General features: G+C 43.8%; 1 protein-coding gene across 4 annotated transcripts in view; it reads right to left on the bottom strand.

Moving 5' to 3' along the window:
* The window catches only part of Ttc39b (tetratricopeptide repeat domain 39B), a 112,501-nt gene that overhangs the window by 62,377 nt on the left and 34,909 nt on the right, over positions 1-15,215 (bottom strand). Inside the window, exon 1 of one of the 4 annotated variants that reach the window (XM_050157452.1) lies at positions 8,936-9,148. The exons of the other annotated variants lie outside the window; for them this stretch is intronic. The gene's annotated coding sequence lies outside the window, so the exon portion shown is untranslated. Of the gene's footprint in view, positions 1-8,935; positions 9,149-15,215 lie in introns of those variants that run through there. 4 annotated transcript variants of the gene reach the window in all.

Genomic DNA, 15,215 nt, shown 5'->3' with positions numbered 1-15,215 from the left:
GAGGGAGGGAGGGAGGGAGGGTGGGAGGGAACACAAACAGCCCAGAACTCGACATGTTTTCCCTTCAGCCTTCACCACCCCACCCCTAGCCATCACCACCGCTATCAGAACAGAAGAACATTACTCCGACCTTTTCCCTCCTTCCCACCCTGGTTCTTTACAAGAACATAAAATTGATAACGTCACAGGGTAATAACAACGTAATTGTTATATCCTGCAATAAGTATTAGATATGATGTAGACTGATAGCCAAGATGCCCTTCCTCTAAGACTACAAAAGCCCCCTAAACCAAAACTAAAAGTCTTAATATTATCGCTAGGACTTGACGGGTTTCCATTATTTGCACCTGTCTCCATCTTTTCAGAATTTTCACACAAGCCCATAGGAAAAGGAATATTGAGGCTCAAATCACTAAAGAAACATTCAAGTATTAATTTAAGGAAATAAACTCTGAACATGCCGTGCACATCACACAGCACAAAATGAAGCTAAAAATAGGCAAGCACAGAGTGATTTATTGCTTTTAGCCCTCCCCAGGTGAAGAAGTCAGGATGTTTCTCTACCTAATGTTTTTCCCACACCATTTTAGACCACTCAGAAATCTTTCAACTTTCCGCTAAACTGACGAAGTCCTTCACCACTGTGGTGTGTCCACCTGAACTTTACTATGTCCTCCACTAGGACAGGCTTTATCACTTCGTTTTTCTTTCTGGATTTTCGAAACAGGGTTTCTATGTGTAGTCCTGGCTGTACTGGAACTCACTCTGAAGACCAGGCTGGCCTTGAACTCACAGAGATCCACCTGCCTCTGCCTAGTGCTGGGATTAAAGGGGTATGCCACCCCTGTCTTGCTCAGCCTGTTTCTTCACTGTTGTCTGCCTTTACTGAAATGAACTATGGCCGATTCCCGTCTTACATGAGGTCCTGGGGATGCCCTTGAAGCAAGCGCTCCACCACTCAGTGCCCAGCCTTCTTCTCGCCTGTGTTCCAAGAAGGCTTCGCTAAGTTGTCCGGACAGGCCTGAGTTCTCAGTCTTCTTCCTGCCTTAGCCTCCCTGGCAGTGGGGATCACAGACCTTCTGAGGGGGCGCAGCTGAATAGGGATTTCCTCTTTCCTGGAGGAACTGGCTCTGACAGGACTGGAAGTAGTACACTGTCAACTGTAATTTCCTACGTACTGGAGACTGTGCTCATGGACTATGTACATAGGACTGTGGAGATGGCAGCCAGGGTTGAATTGTGAGGTTAGCCCAGGCTCTAGAGAGAGCTGATGTCTGAAAACGCACAAACAATATAAAATCCACATGATAAGTCCCGTATGAAGAAGATATGACGTGGCGCCCACAGACATGGCTCAGCAGGTAAGAGTGCTTGCCACACAAGTCCGACAACCTGAATTACTCCCTGGAACCCACATAAAGGTGGAAGGAGAGTACCATCTCCCAAAAGCTGTTCTCTGACCCCCCCCCCCCACACACACACTGTGGCACATGTGCATCCACTCTCACACACACACACATCACACACACACACACATCACACACACACACACATCTCACACACACACACACACACACGACAGTAATAAATGATTTTTGAGAGAGGTGTGGCTTAGCGACATGGTAGTAAAATACTGAGTTCCTTAAAAGTGAACTGATGAACACGGCAGGATGCTAACTGGCGCCACGTAAGTGGTGTTAATACAGACAGGGTATGCAGGCTGAGCAAAGTGAGCCCTAAACAACTGACTCTTCCCGGGACTGTAAGCATCTTGAAGGACAGTGCCACAGCACCTAGCCCCATGCTTGGCAAGGGAGGGAACCTTCGATTAGCATTATGCTGACTGGACAGAGGAACCAGGGAGCAACTGCAGGGTGGCACCACCCTCCCTGAGCAGACCAGCCACCCCTGGTCTACCCACCAACCTAGGCACACTCACTGTGCTAAGACCAACAACGGCAAAGGAAATCAAAAGCAACAGCCAGGGAGAGAAGACACTTAAGGTTGGTTCTCAAGGCCATAAAGTTTTTAACTTCAGAGCAAGACGCACAGGCAGAACTAAGTAAACAGAAGCACATCAAAAGCTTGGCTCAGCGGGGCGGTGGTGGTGGTGGTGGTGGTGGTGGTGCAGGCTTTAATCCCAGCACTCGGGAGGCAGAGGCAGGTGGGTCTCTGTGAGTTCGAAGCCAGCCTGATCTACAAAGTGAGTTCCAAAACAGACTCCAGAGTTACACAGAGAAACCCTGTCTCCATAATAATATAATAAATAGCTTTGTTCAAGTCACTAGAACATGGTGGCACACACTTTTAATCCCAGGACTTGGCAGAGGCAGGTGGATCTTTGTGAATTTAAGACCTGCCTCGTCTATAGAGTGAGTTCCAGGATAGCCAAGGACACACAGAAAAAGAAACCCTATATCAAGAAAAAGCAAACAAACAAACAAAAAACTTTGTTTACTCGAAAGATTCTCATGCACCCTACTATGAAAAAGAGTCTCTCATATAACCCAGGCTGGCTTCAAGCTTGCAATCCTCCTGCCTCAGTATCCCAAATGGCAGGTGTGTGCCACCACACCCAGCTCACAGAGGAAATGATAAAACAAAATATTGAAACTAGATCAAGCATAGTCATTAGCTCTTTTTTGATTACTGCACTTTTTCTCTATGGAATAATGACCAAATAAGACTTTTACAGGGTAGCTTAGTGACAAAGTGGGAGTAGTTTCAGGACCTGGGGTTCCCGTGGGCCAATCGAGACCAAGAAAGAACACTAAGCCCCAGGATCAGGGCCATGCCCACTCACAAGCCCCACAGGCACCTACAAGCACCCACAGCCACCACCCCATGCCTCCACAATCCCCACAGCCACACACAGACAGCGGGGCTAACAGCCAGTGCAAAGGCCTGACAGTGGCTCCTACCAGGAGCCCCTCCCAGCCTCCTGCTGCAGCAGCTTCGCCCTGGAGGGAGGGAAGGAGGTAGGTACAGCTGCAGTTCAGTTCATACTCCGCTGGGTAGTGGCCCTCACCACCACTCCCCACTCCACCATCTCTCCAAAAGAGAGCCCTGGAGATCTGAAAGCCAACTTTGCTGACAGCTTCGTGTTGGTTTGTTTTTAGTTCCTGGTGGGAATCGGGGCTTCGCTGCAAAGTAAGACCACTAGGAAAGAATAAATGTTCATTTCCACACTGAGTATGAAGCAGGTGGAGCCTGACTCACTAAGCGGGCAGAGGGAAACCGCTGTCTGTTCAAACTGTCCCCAAACAGTGCTGCTCTCCTTGCCCAAAGACACAGCAAACTCCCAAGAACAGGAACCTAGACCTTCCCAACTTCTTCCCTCAGGCAGAGCAAATCAAATTTCCTGTGTCACTCGAAACCACGACAACAGGGTGGCAGACTGGCAGGAGAGGTGTGCCCCTCCTGGTTGATCTTCCTGGGTCCAACCGCTCACTCTTTTAACTGAAAGGTAAATGCGGGGCGGTGGGGGGGGGTCCTCTTCTCTATTGGAGGACTCTATTGGAGGACCCACTTCCAGCAGTAAATTTACTTCATCGCTCTCGCCCTTCCGCACCAGAGTACCCCCGAGAACTGAGGAGGCAGCCTACCAGGACACAAGGCAAAGCCGGGCACCACCCCATGTGTGGCAGCCGTCGTGATGGCGGGCCTCAGCGAGAAAAGGCAAGAACAATTCCGGGCTCAGTCTACCTCATGGGGACGCTCCCACAAGGCGATGTACTCCGTTTGTAAAATCACCTTTTAGCTGGAGCCAGCACATAAATAAATGTAAGGGTTGCCAGGGTGGCAATGTTGTTGTGCCCCTCAAGACGAGGAGAGCCAAGAGCTTCCCAGACACAGGCCAGGGAAGGCTTTCCTGCTACTCAGGGCTTCTGCCTAATGTCTCCAGCAATCCTAAAAGCGGTGTCTGGCCAGTGACCATGCCCCTCCCGGCACGGAAGCAGATTTTTGCAGGGTGCACAGCAAATGCGGGTTTTCAGGGTAAGGATGGCTGGGAAGAAGTTGTTCATTTAAAAAAAAAAAAAAAAAAGTCAGAGTTGAAACAAGGAATAGCAGGATGTCTTTAAACAACAACTGTTGCAAAGACAAGAATTCCTTTCCTTTTACCTCCTAATCCAGGAGGAGAGAAAAAGTAACCGTTGCTCAAAAGGCACTCTCTCAGATGAGTTCGTCTCTGCTCGCTGAGGAGCGTCAGCCTGCTTTTTCAGCTGTAGTGAGCGGTGTATGAAACACGGACTCGGGAGTGTAGACGCTGATGGGCGTGTGTGCATGGAAGGACAGGCATAGAAATAAACAGTCAGGAAAGTAAGCATCGGCACTGAGGCACTGACTCTTCTCCCACACTTCCGTGCTGATATGCCATATTTGTTCAGGCTGTGTGGTATGAAACTACCAGAGGGAATGGCTGCTATTGCAGAAGAGAGGAGGGAGGGAGGGACGGGGGGGGGGGAGACGGGGGGAGGGGAGCAAAAAGGAGGGAGAAACCTTAAATTACTGAGAAGGTGGACAGCAACTAAACTACCTGTTTATGTTACACGTCCTGGTTTGTGGAAAACTGTAAGGCTCGAATTCTGCCTTACTAAGACAATGAGCACGGCCCCGACCACGGATGAAATTCAAGTCGTAGCCCCTGTTCTTCTCTTTCTAAAGTGCAGCCACCTGCAATGATTTCAAATAAAGTATCCTATAACCCACGAATCTAAGAGGATCACTGAAGAAATCCATTCATCCCACGTAATGGTCGCTAAGGACTGTCCCCACCTGTGAACTAGTGAACAGTCAAAAGAAAAGGAAACCACGCATGAGATTTGCATCAAATCCGCACGCTAAGCACCAAGTCTCCTTTAGAACAAACAGCACCGCCGCTCCGCTCCTCACTCTCACCAAGGCCACCTGGGAATCTGGTTATTGCCGGGGTGTCAGTCTGGGGAGGGGTCTCCAACACCCACAGGCCTGGCCTGTCCAACATGTTTGCGTCTTCAGGGGGGAGTACAGTCACAGGGTAGACAATTCCAAGTGGACACAGTCGTCAAGATTCAAACAAGCTTCAGAAGAGCCCCGCTGGGAGGAACTCTGGAAGCACAAGCTGTTCCCACCTGCAGGGCACAGCACAGCTTAGCCAAAGTTGCAGGCTTTAAGGTGTGAGGTGACGCTGGAGCACAAGGGGTCTGGGGTGAGGAGTGTGGCGTCAACAGGGCCCTGGGCTCACAAGTTCTTTGTCACACTTCCCACCAAGAAGCCACATGGCCAGCTAGGAACTGCGGCAGGTCCAGGAGACTTGCTAGATGTCTCCAATGAAGTCACTCCCTGCCTCATTACCGCACTGCAGAAAGTGGCGGCTGCTGTGTGACTCCGTGGGAACACTGCCGAGGTTGACAGACAGCTCTCTGACTTGATGGGCAGCAATCTGCACACCAAGTGCAGAAAAGACGCTTCCTCCCACCACCATCCCTTTCCTCGGGTGAACCTCGCCCGAGCCATGCGGGCTCACCTGGCTCAGGCTGAAGCTCAGCCTGTCCACACACAACGCTCTCCTTTCTGAAGGGAGCCGAGGACGAGGCATACGCCAGCCAGCAGGGGGAAAGCAACTGTAAGTGATAGGAAGACCTGGGCTTGGGGCCAAAGGAAATAATCACTTTATTGTTCATGATGCGCGATATCCAGAAATACACTGAAGTTTACACCAGAAGAAATTGGGGGACACTGCCCCAATCAGCCTCCAGCTGGGACACACAATGCAATCACCCCAAGGAGCACAGGTCTGCCAGCTTACAAGGGGTGCCATAACAATTGTCACTCTGCGTGACCCCAGGCGATGGGGTTGATCTCTGTGAACTTCCTTTTCCTCATCTGTACGTCCACAGACAGGTCCTTTACTATAAAGAGAGAGGAGGAGGAGAAGGAGGAAGAGGAGGAACAGAATGACCAAAAGCACTGGGCCCGGCCCAGAAAACCTTTGAGGAAGACCCCAGCTCTATCTTCTCCCCTAGGCCAGGAAATGATGGTACAGAGTGCACATAATAACCAGTATCCCTCCCTTCCCCAGTGGACCAGCCAAAACAGAAACCAGTCCTTTCTGATCTAAACCCTGTACTTATGGTGCTTAGTGCATACCTGTTGAACTAATGAACTTAGTTCTAACACCTCCATCTCAGAGGCTCTGTGACTGATGGCCTGGGGCAGCACCGGTTACTAGCATTTATGTGGCCCACATAAAGCTGCTCACCAAGTAGCCTATAGCTACAGAGCTGAAAGGCTCACCACAGCTCGAATGAAATAACCTGGTAATTAGGTTTCAACGGCCTCCTTTGCCTACTAAAAATATCTGCTCTGGGAGTCCAAGTACAGTGTTTTCTGCAGCGTTATATCCCCAGAGCTTGGGAAAATCTTGGCAACAAATGTGAACATTTATGAATGAATGAATGAACGAACGAATGCTCTTTGCAAGCTTAAAGGCAGAGATCCTAAATTTAGCATCCTTCCTAATTAAGTTCAAGTTGCTGCACTTAGGTATGACAAAATGTTTAAAAATAAAGGCAGCAGATGTTTGATCTCTAGGTGGCAGAGATTTTTTTCTTTTTTCTTTTTCTTTTTTTTTTAAATCCTCCATTTATTTTTACTCTGTGGAAAATCAACCAAATCCTGGCACCCACGAAGCTTACATGTTATATCTGCCTAAGTCAAGCATAGTAGATGTACAAAGACAACTATGACCGGTTGCTGTTTAAAAGTATTCTGACTACCACTCTCTAGATATATCACTTCTAAAAATCACGTTTATGTTTATGTGGTTTAACAATAGAGGGAGGAGATCGATAGCCAACTGATAAGAATCAGTTCACAAAGACCAATAAGAACATGTGAGGGTCAAACCAATCTTTATGCTAAAAAAATGCTTAGGGTGTGTTCACCAATCCAGAAAAGGCACAGTTGCAGCCTATGGTGAGTTCTAGAGGGAAAAAGTGGGACACAATGACTCAGGACAGATGGTCTGAGTTCAGGATCTGTGTCGCGCACACACACACACAGACACAATGACTCAGGACAGAAGTTCAGATCTCTCTCTCTCTCTCTCTCTCTCTCTCTCTCTCTCTCTCTCTCTCTCTCACACACACACACACACACACACACACACACACACCAGCAGTAATTCCAATGTACAACTTTAAAAGGTCAGGAAGCAGAGCTCACTTCCCAGGGCTCACGTTCACCATGACCTGCCACAGATGTGGGCTGCAGCTAACACCACCCAGCTGGAGGTGAAAGTCTAGGATAAAGGACACAGGCTATTTCTGAATGAACACCACTTTACTCATCTTTAAGGTTTTAATTACCGTAAGAAGACAAAACAAGAAGCTAGAAGGCGGCCACAGAGGACCTAGGACGAGCATAGAGAGAGCACAGTGAGCTCCTCCTGCTGCCATTGTTCTGCCGCGGGAGTCTTGGGGAGCCCCAGGGCACACCTTGCAGCATCGGTCAGCAGCCCTGGCACCAGGGAAGACCACAGCCTCTGCAGCGCAGGCGGTGCACAGGCGCAGGCATGCTGTTTTCTGCAATTACAGCACTCACCCTCAGACGATTCAAAAAAGGGAGGGGGCGTGGGAAGCCCCGGCAAGCTTGACAGGAAGCTAAAAGGACAATGTCATCTAACAAAACCTGCAGGTCTCTATTCAAACGGAACTCTTTAATTCCCCCCCCCAAAAGGTTTCCTTAAATAAATCCTCCCAGACTTAAAGAGAACCTTGTAATCGTGTCCCCAGAACCGCTGAATAAACACAGCATACTCACAGACTCCCAGCGGCTGTAACTTCAGAGGAGAGAACACAGCTCCACTATTAAAGCTGTCTTCCCTCTCTTCTACCAGATCTTTTCAAAAGCCAACTAAAAGAACCATTCCTCAGTATAAAGACCAGCAGAAATTGTCAACTTCTGCTTCGTTCCCCGGCCTCCAGATCCCGGCAAAGAGGTAACCAGGCATCTGACGGCCCCCAGAGCACTGCAGGGTGAATTCAAGACCTGTCAGTTACGGTGGCAGCTACACTCACTGCTGTGGCGGCTGCTTCCGCAGGAAGGGATGCTGGGAGATTTTCTTCCCCCAATCTCTGCTGCAGCCTAGTCCTAATCCATCACTGTTTGATTATCCTAGAGAAGCAGGCACGAGAAGTACAGATAGCCGGGTGTATAAAAACCACAGGAGCATCCAGTAACTTTTCATCTAACCTAGGCATTTCTCTATCAAGGGACAGCATCAATTACTTTCTTATTTTAATTAAAAGTAAGGACAGGCTGCTATTCCCAGGCGTGACTTATATTTTACACCCATGGACTTTCTGAAAACACACTTTAAAAGAACACCGAAGACGGGAAGTCAGTCTGGCGGGTTGTGTCAGTGACAAATCCCCATCATGAGACAGGCAAAGCAAGGCTGCCAGAAAGGCCAGGTTCAAACTGACATTTGATAAACAGTATTTCAAGTGGGCTTGAGTTTGGAGCTGTGTTTTTTGGTTATAGTTTTATCTGTGCTGTGATTGTTGATATGGTTATATAAGACACTGTCGGGTGCGGGGAGTTACCACCAAGTATAAGAAGATGGTATCTCCAGGTTATAAATAGGAACTAGGAAATGAAGAAAAATAAATCCAGACACAATCCCATAGCACAGAGATAATCACTGCCAATATTCTGTAACAATTTACTTGGGATATTTTTCTCTGTCCTATGTCGTATGAATGGAACTTAACAATTAACATTTTTTTCTTCAGTAATATTGATTTCCAAGTTACGTATTATTTTTGAGTTGCATGATTGTTCCTGGGATGATGGAGAACAAATATCCCATGAAGATGGATGCTAAAAAGAAACCCCACACTAGCTCAGAATTGAGTATAATAAAGGGTTATTTATTTAGGGGTAGACTCACAGATCACAGTCCTCTCCAAAAACAGGGAACAGTAACCGAATCCAGCAGCCAGAAGAGAGAGTAAGCGGGCTTTACATCAGCATTTATAGTGTAAGAGGCCATGTCCAAGTGAGCTGGTATCTTAAAGGCTATTGGCTGGAGGAGTTCCTATAGCACCTCCCCTTTTTGTTTAAATAAGAGAAGTCTAAGCCTAATATAAAACAATATACAATAAGAACAAATATCAAGTATAAAAATTAGAATTACAGCCAGCATAAACAATATCAAGCAAGAAACATGTGATAAATGTTTCAATAATTATCTTATCCTAAGGAATCTAAGTCTTGTATTAGAAATAGCTTAGCTAAATCATGAGAGGAAAGTAACTACGATTATCTAGTCTTCAACCCCATCAAACACCTGACAAGGGAAATAAAATTACTTAAGTAAACAGGAAGTATAATCAAGCAACTTCCAAAATATGTAATAAATGACAGAGACAACTGGCTACCTGGCCAATCACCCAAAGTCTCATTTGCAACATTGGAGCAACCAACTTTGGCTAAGGCCTACAGTAACTGATAGACCATTTTCAGAGGCAGGAAAATTTTCAGAACCGTCTTATCCTGTCTTGGCAAGATTTGACAGTCTTTCTCTTGTATCCTGCTTGTCCCGTCCAGACACCTTGCATTTTGTCAGTAGTCAAGGCATGGGCAGTTCCTTGCCCAAAGGCCAATTTTGCCAAGAAGAAAACAAGCTCCAAGTGAATTGTCTTCAGTGCCCAACATTTTCTGAGGAACAGATCAGAGCCGCCAGGAGCAACTGTGTCTCACATCAACAGTACCCCAAGTTATTTAAATACCATATTCTACAGTTCTTTGAAGTGACTGAAGATTACTTATTTATGCAGAATACAATCTCTATGTTTCTAAAGAACCTGATTAGTCTAACTATAAGTATGAAAAAATGGATGATTATTGGTCTATAATTTTAATACATATATAGCATAAAGACTAAGACTTCATATTAAAATATTAAACAGTCTTTAAACAACTGTACAGCAAATGAGGACAATGACCTCAAAATGTAAACAATGTACAAGTATCTTGAGCAGAGGTAGAAATATATAGTACAATATGATAAATTTATGCTAAAATTGCATCAATATATAAAATATCTTAAACAGAGGTAGAAGCATGAATGCATACAATATGAAAAAAATAATTTTGCCTAGTGTACAAATATTATAGACAGAAATAGGAACATATTCAATGTAATTTGAATTTGTATCAATATACAAGAATCTATACCAATGTAAATTGTCTATAAATAATAGCTCATAAGTATTCACTCTATTACTCACTATTATTATTAGTGTAAGCTCACACTAATTCACCTATTATCCCATCCAATTTCCCTCTTTTTTTTCCAAAGAGATCCCTGAGCATACATAATTTTCACCCCAATACCCAACCTTATACCAATTATAATCAACCCCTAATTGATGTTCCTAACCCTGAGGACAAACTTTGTTGGGAGAGGAGATGAAATCTTCCAGAATTACCTCCAGCTGTCATGGGGGTAATGTTCTTTCTATGGGATCCTGTGAAAGTAAAATGGTAGTTAAGTTCCAAGATTACTATCTGGTATAATTGCAAATAGTCTGAGTATTCAATAGGGTTTTTCTGAGGTTCCTATTTGGAGTTCTGGTTGAATTACTTTTTTGACAGCTCTTAGATCTGTCACCATTCTCCATTTTCCAGATTTCTTTTTAACAACAAATACAGGAGTATTCCAAGGGCTGATTGATTCTTCTAGTTGCTCCTGTACCAGCTGTTCTAAAGCCTGCATTGTCTCTTCTGTTAAAGGCCATTGTTTAACCCATATTAGTTTCTCAGTTAACCATTTTAAAGGCAGGACCATTGGTACCTGTAAAGGTTTGCTAGTTGCTTTGTGTTCTTGTACAGCCTGAATGGCTGTTGACCTTTGTGTATAGTGCCTTATAATATCCTTCGCAGAAACATGCATTTCTGGGACTGCAGGAATGTTCATCTGGGTATTCCATTGCTGCAGCAGGTCACAACCCCATAAATTCACTGCATTATTAGCCAAGATGGCCTCAGCCTTCCTCTCTCTCTTTCTGGCCCAATGAAGTCAATCCATCTCGTGCTTTGTTTCACTTGAGATAGGGTTCCAATTCCTAGGAATTGAACATCTGCTTCTTGAAGAGGAAAACTCAGATGCCAAGACTCTGGAGTAATGATACTCATGTCCACACCCATGTCTAGTAATCTCTCAATTACAGTGTTAGTTATACGCACTCTTAGCTTTGGTCTTTGATCATTAACAGAAGTCTGCCAGAATATACATTTCTTCCTTCCTATTGGAATTTTTGATTCATCCTCCATGTTCATTCCATCATATAGAACACTATTTTTTTTTACATCAGGCAATGGATTTTTAAATTTCCCTTGTGAGACAAGTCCTCCATAGTAACTGGGAATAACTGGACCATGTTTGACTCAGGAGCCTGCGAGAGCCCCCCCCACTGCAAGGAGTTTCCCAATGGTATCACGTTGCCTTCTCTGTCTTTTGTTGGTCTGCATTCATTGGTCCAATGTCAACCTTTGCCACACCTCCTACATAATCCAGAAAGTTGATACCTTTTATTTTTGTCATTCCCAAAGGAGACATTATTTCTAGAAATTCCTTGTCTACAGTGCCTTCTCAAATGTCCTACTCTACCACAATTAAAACATTTGGTATTTTGATGTCTCCTCATGCCTTTGGAAATTTTCTCCTACCCAGGCCTCAGTATTAAAGTCAAATGTCTCAAATGTCTCAATGTTATACTTAAGCAAAGAGCAAAATATATCTGTTAGTATTTAACCAGGCACAAATGTGCAGAACCAAAGTGGTGTGGAACGTTTTCTGCTGCCTCTGCTTGCATCTCGCTGCCACGCGACTGCAACCACAGCACCTGCTGACCAATAAAAATTATTAAACCTACAGCAGTTTACCAAAATCTCATAACAAAGATAACTATTTGATTAATAAATAAATCAATAAACTTGAAAGTTATATAATTGCAGACAATATTACCACCTAGGAATTTAGTAACATTTTTGCTTATACTATGGATGGTATTCTGCAAGGTTTATATGGGTTTTCTGATACATCCATTTATTTGATATTGGGACTTAGTTTTGTTTTTCATATTACATCCTTAAGAAAATGGTTTGATAAGAGAGCCAAGAATGAGGCACTTTTAGAAATGATAGTCTTTAAAGACTAATAATGAACAGGTAGCTGACAGGATTAATATCATCGAAAATAAAGGACAACATTGATACTACTGAAAAGGATAACATTAATTTGACAGAAAATATTCAATCCATGTCAAAGGGTACTGAGAAATTATCTGAAAGAATTCATACTGTTGAACTGGACAACCAAAATCTGTTTAAAAGTTATGATAGGTTAGCAGATAGAGTATCTATCCAGGAAGGCAATCTACATGCTATCCAAATAATGATCAAGGATGAGATGTTATCTTTAAAGGAAAAAACTTCAGAGCTTGGAATCACAGGTGCAGAATGAGGACCAGAGGCTGGGTGCCTCCATGAAATCACTAGAAATATATGCAGGCCAAGAGATTCAGGATTTACAAAAGACAGTAGTAAAAAGATTTAAAAATGATTGAGGAAAATATAGGCACTGGTGAGCAGGGAAAGAAGGTACAAGGACAGGATTTAACATTGTCAGTACCTGTCAGAGTCAGAAATGACCTACCCAGGGTTTTAGATTCATGTGGGTGAAAACTCATGAGAGACTGTGCCTAGCGCTTCCTGACCAACCTGTAGGCACCTCTTTTAAAGACAGTCTCCTCTTCCTCCAGGAACTGCTCTCTGCTTATACAACTGTAGGGAAGAACTTAGGCAATGACCTGTGCTCACAATCAGCTTTCTGTATCTTATCAGCTTCCTCTCTCCCTAGATACACAACTTCTCTTCATAAAAGTACGATTACTGTCCATATATGTGATCTATCATTTCTTTTTTTTAACATTTATTTACTGTTTGTTGCAGGGGAGGAACGTGGATGCCACAGAACAACCTACAAGAGTTAGTTCTCTCCTTATACGATGTGTGTCCAGGGAGTGAACTCAGGGTTGTCAGGCTTGACAGCGAGCACCTTTATCCACTGATTCATCTTGCTGGCCCAACCATCCAGATTTCTAATAGTGCTCAAAGCTTTAGTGCATATAATGCCAATTAATATACTTGTACACTTTATATTGCTATAGGTGTGGTAAGCAAACACAATTGCTGTTCTCCTGGAGTTCCATGCAACATAAAAGCTAGCTACTCAGCAGATGTAGTCAATACTGTGCTACCCAAAAGAACTACAAACACCTAAGAACACATAAGAGACCTGCTCTTGTGAAGGTTACACTGCAGGATGGGGGAGAAGTAGCAATCCAACTGCAAAACCCTAAGTACACTGTAATTCACATCTTCACTGTTCATCATAATTAACTCAACTTTTATCTTTCTCCTATATGAAAACTTAAATGTAGATTTCAACCATACTTTGTGAATGTAATGTATATGAGAATAATTGATATCATGTGTATAGATTGTTTTATACATTTAATCATTAGAATATAATAATTAAGAAATGACAAAAGGTAGGCTGTATACATAACTCCAGGAATCTTTTAAGTGGAAAGAGACTACAGTTTTCTAAGTATTCCCAACCTAACTGACATGCTCAAAAACTGAGGAAGGCTAAAGATTCCCTAAGAAAAAGTTTTAAGGGTTCTATGTATGTGTGCATGCATGTGCACGTGTGTGTGAGAGAGAGAAAGAATGAATGAAAGAGAGAGAAAGAGAGACTAGACATCAGACCTAGAGCTATGAACATGCTAAATATAAGCTCCCTACCACTGAAACACAACCCCAGCCTTTTGGCCTTAGGCCTTCTTTTAAAAAATCTTATAAGTGTTTTCTCATAATGATCACTAGTGTCATCATTTTTTCCCATTGGTGCCCTTCTTAAAACATACTTCTCTACCCAATGAATACAGAAATGTTTGCTTCTGTTTGCTCTTAATGTTTAAACAATAACTTCCTAGTATGTTTTCTTTAGTATTCCAAGCTATCCATCCCACATGTGTGTTTGTACCTCTCCCCCAAAAGTGCTGACACTGAGGAGGTTATCAAAAGGATGTGATGGTTTGAAGAAGAACATCCCCCACAGGCTCAGGTATTTAAACGCTTGGTCCCCAGTTGGTGGCACTGTTTGGGGAGATTAGGAGCCTTATCTAACCTAAGGAAGTAGGTTGTTGGGGGAGGGCTTTGAGAGTCTGCAGCCTCTCCCCACTTCCGGTTCACTCTTGAAGATGTGATCAGCCAGTGTCCTGCTCCAGTGTTTGCACCATTGTGGACTTCTCCTCTGGAAGTGTAAGCCAAAACAAACTCTTCCATCATTTGCCTTAGTATGCATGTCATCATAGCAAAATGCACCTAAGGGAGACTAAAGAGTTCCTAAAACTTTCATCCATGCAAAACCAGCTTTGGTCAAGTCCCCAAACAAGCTCAATGCCCTATGATGTAGACAACGTGCTCAACAGATGTCTGTTAAGCCTAGAGTGTCCTGTGAGTTCATAAAACTAGAAACAGGAGAAGAGGAGGAGGTGAATAAGCAGGAGGAAATACCACACAAAGCAGGCATTCTCTTATCCATAGTCTGACATGATGGATCCCCAGAAATGGGGAAATATGCAAAATTATATTCTTTTATTTTATTTGATAAATTTATATAAATTATTTTTTCCTTTTATGATAACATATTTTTTAAAATTTTAGAGTCATTATGGGGCTGCATGAAAATAAGCAAAATGTCTCACATTTTTCCTCTATACAAACAGCAGTGCTTGTTCAATATATATTGAGTGTTGATTAGCATTTATCTGTGAAGCTTTTTTTATATCTAAGGTAACAAAATACTTTCAAATCAATTATTTAATAGGTTAAAGATATGTTTTACAAGCCAGGCCGTGGTGGTGCATAGCTTTGATCTCAGCACTCTGGAGGCAGAAGCAGGTGAATCTCTGAGTTCACTGCCAGCTTGGTCTACAGAGCAAGTTCCAGGACAGCCAGAGTTACAGAAAAAAAAAAACCTGTCTCAAAAGAAAAAGAAAAAGGAAAGGAAAGGAAAGGAAAGGAAAGGAAAGGAAAGGAAAGGAAAGGAAAGGAAAGGAAAGGAAAGGAAAGGAAAGGAAAGGAAAGGAAAGGAA

Source organism: Alexandromys fortis, unplaced genomic scaffold (genome assembly GCF_014885135.2).
Source record: "Alexandromys fortis isolate MF-2015 unplaced genomic scaffold, M_Fortis_MF-2015_v1.1 scaffold_64, whole genome shotgun sequence".
NCBI lineage: Eukaryota > Metazoa > Chordata > Mammalia > Rodentia > Cricetidae > Alexandromys > Alexandromys fortis.
The sequence above is the reverse complement of the archived record's forward strand: the minus strand, read 5'-3'. Positions and strand labels throughout refer to the sequence as shown.